Here is a 6,892-nt window from a genome sequence, read left to right as displayed (position 1 = left end):
GTCCTTGCTTGACCCAGAACCCCCCCCCCCCCATCCCCTAAATGCACCTTGAGGAGACGAGGAGCAAGGAGAGAGGAGGTTTAATCTACACAGTATATATTAAGATGAAGCTCCGAGGCAACAATGTCTCCTTTGTTGAATGCCTGTTGCCTCAACTCCTCTCTCCTCCCGTCTCTTCCTCGCCTCCGCTGCTCGCGTCTCCCGTGGGCGGTGCTAAGTCACAAGGAGAGGAGGCGAGGAAAGGAATCAAGGGGACATTATATCATAATAAATAGGAGCTAGAACACTTAAGTATTTCCTCCCTAATTCCTCTCTCCTTATTTAAGAAGCTGCTTCCAGCCTTCCTCCATACCTGTAAGGGTTTCCTTCTTCCTTGTGTCCTTACTATGTAGCATCCTCTTTTCTGTCTCCTTTACGAGGATCCTTGTTCCCAACCTGGAAGCCTCCTTACTTGTTCCCTAACTAGAATACTTCACTCTTCCTTGATCCCTAATTAGAGAGCGTCCGTCGTCCTTCTCTCCCAAAACAGGAAGCGTCTTTCTTTCCAGCTCAACAACTGAAAGTCTTTACTTCCCTTCTTCCGTCACACTGAGGAAACTTACCTCTCCTTGCTTCCTAATGAGGAAACTTCCTTCCTCAAATAACTAGGAAGCTTCACTCTTTGTTGCTTCTGAATTAGAAAAAACTTTCTTCCTTGTTCTGTTACTAGAAAGCTTCCTGTATCCTTCTCTGTAACTATTCTAATAAGGCTTCTCTGGTGCGCACACACACACACACACACACACACACACACACACACACACACACACACACACAGAGCCAGGTGGTGTTTGAACACACTCCTCTCATATTTCACTCTGAATTTGGAGAGCGTGTTGCATAACGACCTGCAGGATTGTATCATTATATCGTCGTTATCTTCATCACCGTGTGATTTCCGCTGCTGCATCCACCTCTGCAAGTCCTTCAAAAGTTTCCACTTGAAGCTCCCGCTGTGTGTGTGTGTGTGTGTGTGTGTGTGTGTGTGTGTGTGTGTGTGCGTCTGTGTGTGGGATCTTAAGGAGTCTGAGAATACAAGGTTTGAAAGAAGACTCGGGGTCGGTCTCATTTGGCTACAAACAAAGTGTGAATAGAGAGACGCTTCATTGGATAAAAGTTTGTCACTCAGCTCGCTCTCAACGAATCAAATGATCACGTTTAGCGGCTTATTGTGTGTCATTAGTACGTCATGTAGTCTGTACTCACTCGTTGAAAGCTCCTCATAGTTAATCAGCAGCATTTACATCGCAGAGCGTAAAACGTGAGACAGTCCATGAAGAGCAGAAGACACACAGGACATTCACCTGAAGACAGCTGTTCAAGTCCAGTGTGAAACCAAAAGTTAAACACTGTTTTACGTGACGTTGTTTTACGTGACGTTGTTTTACGTGACGTTGTTTTACGTTACGTTGTTTGTTTTACGTGACGTTGTTTGTTTTACGTGACATTGTTTGTTTTACATGACGTTGTTTGTTTTACGTAACGTTGTTTTACGTGACGTTGTTTTACGTGACGTTGTTTTACGTGACGTTTTACGTGACGTTGTTTTACGTTACGTTGTTTGTTTTACGTGACGTTGTTTTACGTGACGTTGTTTTACGTTACGTTGTTTGTTTTACGTGACGTTGTTTTACGTGACGTTTTACGTGACGTTGTTTTACGTGACGTTGTTTTACGTTACGTTATTTGTTTTACGTTACGCTGTTTGTTTTACGTGACGTTGTTTGTTTTACGTGACGTTGTTTTACGTGATGTTGTTTTACGTGACATTGTTTGTTTTACGTGACGTTGTGTAACGTGACGTTGTGTAACGTGACGTTGTGTAACGTTGTTCTATGTAACTTTTTACATAACGTGGTTTTGCATAACCTGGTTTTACATAACGTGGTTTTATGTAACTTTTTACATAACATGGTTCACATTGTGAGTGATGATGACCTGCAGGTTGTGACGGTGGAGACGTGTGCGTTTGATTCGTCATCCTGGCTCTCCCCTCCTGACGGTGAGGTGTGCACAGCGTCATCTTTCACCTCCTTCCGTCTGCTCCCTCCATCACAATGTGACTTAACCATGTTCTCCAGCTCCACCTGTCCATCACAGTGAATGTCCACTGAGGATGTGTACGTTGGGACTCTGGGAGAAATGATCTTACAAACACTATAACTCTTCATCTTCTTGATCTTCTCTTGGAGGCTCGAACACGAACAGATCCCGATTCCTCTAATGGGATTTGTTTATGAATTTCTCTGTTTTGTTTTTGTCTTTGTATTTTCATTTTCTATTTTATTCTGGCAGCTGTTGAACAGAAACATGTTGGTCTTTGATTTGACAGTTGGATGGTGCAGAGGCAGATGAAGCGTGCGCTGTGTTCAGGCTCCTGACGGAGCTTTTTGTTGGTGCTGGTCTGTGATATGTGTGGCTGATGAAACCCTGATGTAACGTGAACCCTCAGAGCTGTTTGCGAAGGCTTCAGCTGAACACCATCAGGACGTCGTTGCACTGCAGGCAGCCTGCTGCTCCGTTTGATTCAGCCCTCGGCTCCCGCCGCCAGGTTCAAACGCTCGTTGTTCACGTCCGGATTGAAGTTCAACTCGGCTAAATATATATTTTTGCTTCCTGTCATTTCAGCACAATCCTAAATAAGTGTGTTTAGAATTCTGTTATAACCGTTTGTCTATCAGGGCGTACATCATGACATGCTGTATCTTTATCTAGAGGACTCTGTAGTAACATGTATTCAGCACAAATATGATGCTTTCTTTAGAGGCAACGGTCACCTTCTAAAGATCAGCTTTTAATGAGGTAAAAAATAAGAAAACATGTTTTACCGTAAAGATTATTGATTTTTCTGTTATTTATTTCTGTATTTCTTTGACAGAAACAGCAGTGAGTTATGTTGGGCCCCAAAACAACAAGGAAGTAAAGTCAATCTCAACACTGAACAATGAAAACATGTTCCGTTGTGTTTTGATGCTTTACGAGTTTTCTCTGGTAGAACGTTTCTTCTTCTTCTTCTTCTTCTTGTCCTTCACTCATTGATTTTTCACATCTGATGGATGGAGCCGTCTGAACCTGGAGGTGTGTGTTTATGTGTGTGTGTCTTTCAGTGTGTGTTTCAGAGAGTGTGTCTCAGTGTGTGTGTGTGTGTGTGTGTGTGTTTCAGAGAGTGTTTCTCAGTGTGTGTGTTTGACCACCGAGTGTGTATTCAACTTCAGATGTTTCAGTTCAACCTGTAGAGCTCGTTTCACAGCAGCGATCCCTCTCAGTGTCATGTAGAACTGAACTGAGGTCGGCTTCACAACAGGAAACGATGACCTCACATTTGAACTGAAACACTACCGGAACATGTTCTCCTAGAAAAAGACGTATTGAAGCAACAAAGAGTGTTTGAGACAGTCGGGCAGCGAGCCAAAGGAAACTACACTTCTGAGGGACTGTTGGCATCGGAGTGTCCATAGTTTCATTAGTGTGTGTGTGTGTGTGTCATTTAATATTAATTTTAATAATATTTTATTAATTTACTGAAGACATCCCCATCGGCCTCAGCTGTACAATTTTTTAGCTAATTAGCTAATGTTTACATGCTAACACGCTAAGCTACGATGGTGAACATTATACCTGTTGAATATCGACATGTTAGCGTGCCGATGTTAGCGCTTAGCTTAAAGTTTTAGCCTCAGCTTTAGACTCTCGTCATACTTCTGAAAATGTGAACCAGCGCCATATTCCAATATTTCATAAGAGTCTAATCAGCAGTCAGTCAATTATCTCCCCCTTTACAAAGACCTGACCTCATTTATATTCCTTGTTTTGCAGTAATCTCTCATATGAAGTGTTTTTCAAGTGCAAAGTTTGTCGTTTTTTGTTCTGAGTCTTTGTGTTGGACCTGTGTGATGAATGAATCAGACCCAAATCTCCATCATCTGCCTCCTGTGGCTTCAGAACAAACAGCGTTAGCGTTTGTTAGCGTTCATTAGCGTTCATTAGCGTTCGTTAGCGTTCGTTAGCCTCCCGCGGGCCGAGCTTCATCTCGAGCTAATCGGACGAGGAGCTGATCGGACTGTTCAGGATCTCCTGCCGCCTGAACATCCACCTCACCGGCCAGCGCCGCAGGAGCTCGTGTGTTCGATGTCACAGACGCTGACCTGTGATCGACTGTTACAGAGGAATGCGTACTGGCAGATAAACGAGACTGAGGGGAAAAATAACATGTAAAAGAAGAACTTTTTAATAACTTACAATTCATAAAAATAGTTCAACATTTTGGTAAATATGCTTGTTTTCTTATGTTCTTGCTGATTGCAGAGCTGTACGACAACATATTAGGACTATTGTAGCTAAAAATCATGATTATAAAATAATAACTTTCTGAGAGAAAGCTCAAAAAACGGCAGTCATCTGAATTATCGTTGTTACGGGAAAGATGTCCTCTGAGTCAGGCGGAGAGACGTTATTTCTGTATTCTTTATGAACATAGATCAATACTACGCTACAGGAAAGTAGAGACAAACAAACGTCAAACACAAAGTCAGTGTTTCACTACAAACCTCCCAACTCACTGTGGAAGGAGTCACTGTTTAACATTTACATGATTCTGCTCTATTTCTTCTTGTAACTTTGCCTTTTTAATCTTTGACAATATCAGTTATTTTTCCTCATGAAGACTTTAATCTCTCAGAACATCATCCCATCCTCAGGCTCCGTGATTATAATTATTTTTAGTGAGAATGAGAACTCCTCACACAGACCTCAGACCAGCGTGCACACGTCATCACACGTTGATGATGACTATGATGAAGAGGAGACTGAATATGAGTTGAGAGACGGGTAACATTGTTTTTAGGTTGTTTGTTTTGTCTACACAGTAAAATATCAGTCAAAGACACAATTATAAACATAATTTCAATTTATTTCAATTAGTTATTATTACTACTACTATAATTATTATTATCACTATTACTATTATTATTATCACTATTACTATTTTTATTATTACAATTATTATTTATTATTATTATCACTATTGTTATTACTATTATTATTATTATCACTATTACTATTGTTATTACTATTATTATTATCACTATTATTTATTATTACTATGGTTATTACTATTATTTATTATTAGTATCACTATTACTATTTGTATTATTAATATTATTATTTATTGACGGTCAATAATAATAATATTAATAATTGAGGTTTCACCACCACGCTGGTTTACAGGTGATGAGCTAGCGGGACGTCCGCTCACAGCTTCCTGTTGGAGGCTGGTGCTCCACGGTGAGGTTTATTAAAGTGATTCACACACACTCACCCTCCGGCTGATGGAGAGGTGAACTCATTACGATGGAGGCTGACACAGAAAATATGAGTCGCACAGAGTTCAACGAGGAAGAATTGACACCTGAGGTAAAAAACAGTGTTGTGGATGTTTGTGTGATGGAGACACCGACTCCACCTCAAGCTCATTGGATTTCCCCACAGAGAGACAGATGGGTATGTTGATCACTGGGGACTCTCTCTCTCTTTCTCTCTGTCTCTCTCTTTCTCTGTCTTTCTATCTATCTCTGTCTCTCTCTCTCTCTATCTCTCTCTGTCTCTTTGTCTCTCTGTCTCTCTCTCTCTGTCTCTCTCTGTCTCTCTCTCTCTGTCTCTCTGTTTGTCTCTCTCTCTGTCTCTCTCTCTCTCTCTGCCTCTCTCTTTTTCCCATCATGCCTTGCTGCAAGCAGGACTCACCTCTGCTCACCTTGAGTTGTAATGAAGGTATGTAAGGAATGGCATCTAAGAGCAGCCGTTCAGTGGGGAAATAATTATTTAAATGATAGATCAAAAGATCAGATGATTATTCAGTTCAAGTAGAGAGAAAGAAGTGGTCCCCTCTTTGATAGGTAGACATACGTTAGGGTTACAAAACCCCTCTTGGCAGCTTTGATCATTTAATTTGCATTTATATTCGGACAAGAAAGACGAAGGAAACTTTTCATTTCATTTTCTTATGTCTATTTCTTTCCCCTTAATGACCAGAAGCAGAGGTCCACCCTTGGTTGGAGTAGAATCATAGTCCACCGTTGGTAGTGTAGGCATGTATGTGTGTGTGTGTGTGTGTGTGTGTGTGTGTGTGTGATGGATGCAGTGCGGAGCCTCAGGTAATAATAGCCATGATGGATTCTCACCTGGAGCTGCGAGCTGCGGCTCAGTCCAGGAAGATAAAGATGTGTTGGAGCTCCTGCTGCTGCTCGGCTTCGGGGGGGGGGGAGCATGAGCCCGGGGGAGATATTAATGACAGCCCCCCCCTCTATATATACCACCAACCATTGGTCATCTGCTAACAACACTGTTTTTAGGGCAGGAGCATCAATCAGCGTGACTCCCAGTATTCCTATTCAAACAGAGAAACCGTGTGTTTGAGTTACTAATGAGAAATAACATCAACCTCTGTGAGACAGCACCGCTTTCACTTTCTGTTTAGGAGAATATCGTGGCTCGGGTTTCAATAACTACCGGCACTTATCTTGCTGGTTTGTTAGCATTATGTGAGGTGGATTTGTAGTTCTTGTTCATTCACCCTGTTGACTCTCCACAGCAGTCGGGTTCCTGGAGTTAGAAGCAGAGAATGTCGTTCTCTGGACTCTGTGTTGGTTTGACAGATCAACGGTGGACTGACGGACATTGTTGTTATAGTTCCTCCATCTTCAGTCAAGTCTTGTTTTAGATGTTCTGCTGGTCGACCGGGTAGAAGAAGGTATCTGAGCTTATAAGTCCTTAATATCTCATTTTGCTGTGCAGAGATCGTGTTCTGGGTCATTCGTTGGTGCAGCAGTAAAAACTTTCCAGGGCAGCGGAGAGATAT

The sequence above is a fragment of the Cebidichthys violaceus genome, unplaced genomic scaffold, assembly GCF_023349555.1.
Source record: "Cebidichthys violaceus isolate CVI_PGR_0920_01 unplaced genomic scaffold, fCebVio1.0.p SCAF_43, whole genome shotgun sequence".
Classification (NCBI taxonomy): domain Eukaryota; kingdom Metazoa; phylum Chordata; class Actinopteri; order Perciformes; family Stichaeidae; genus Cebidichthys; species Cebidichthys violaceus.
This window is presented reverse-complemented; position numbering follows the sequence as displayed.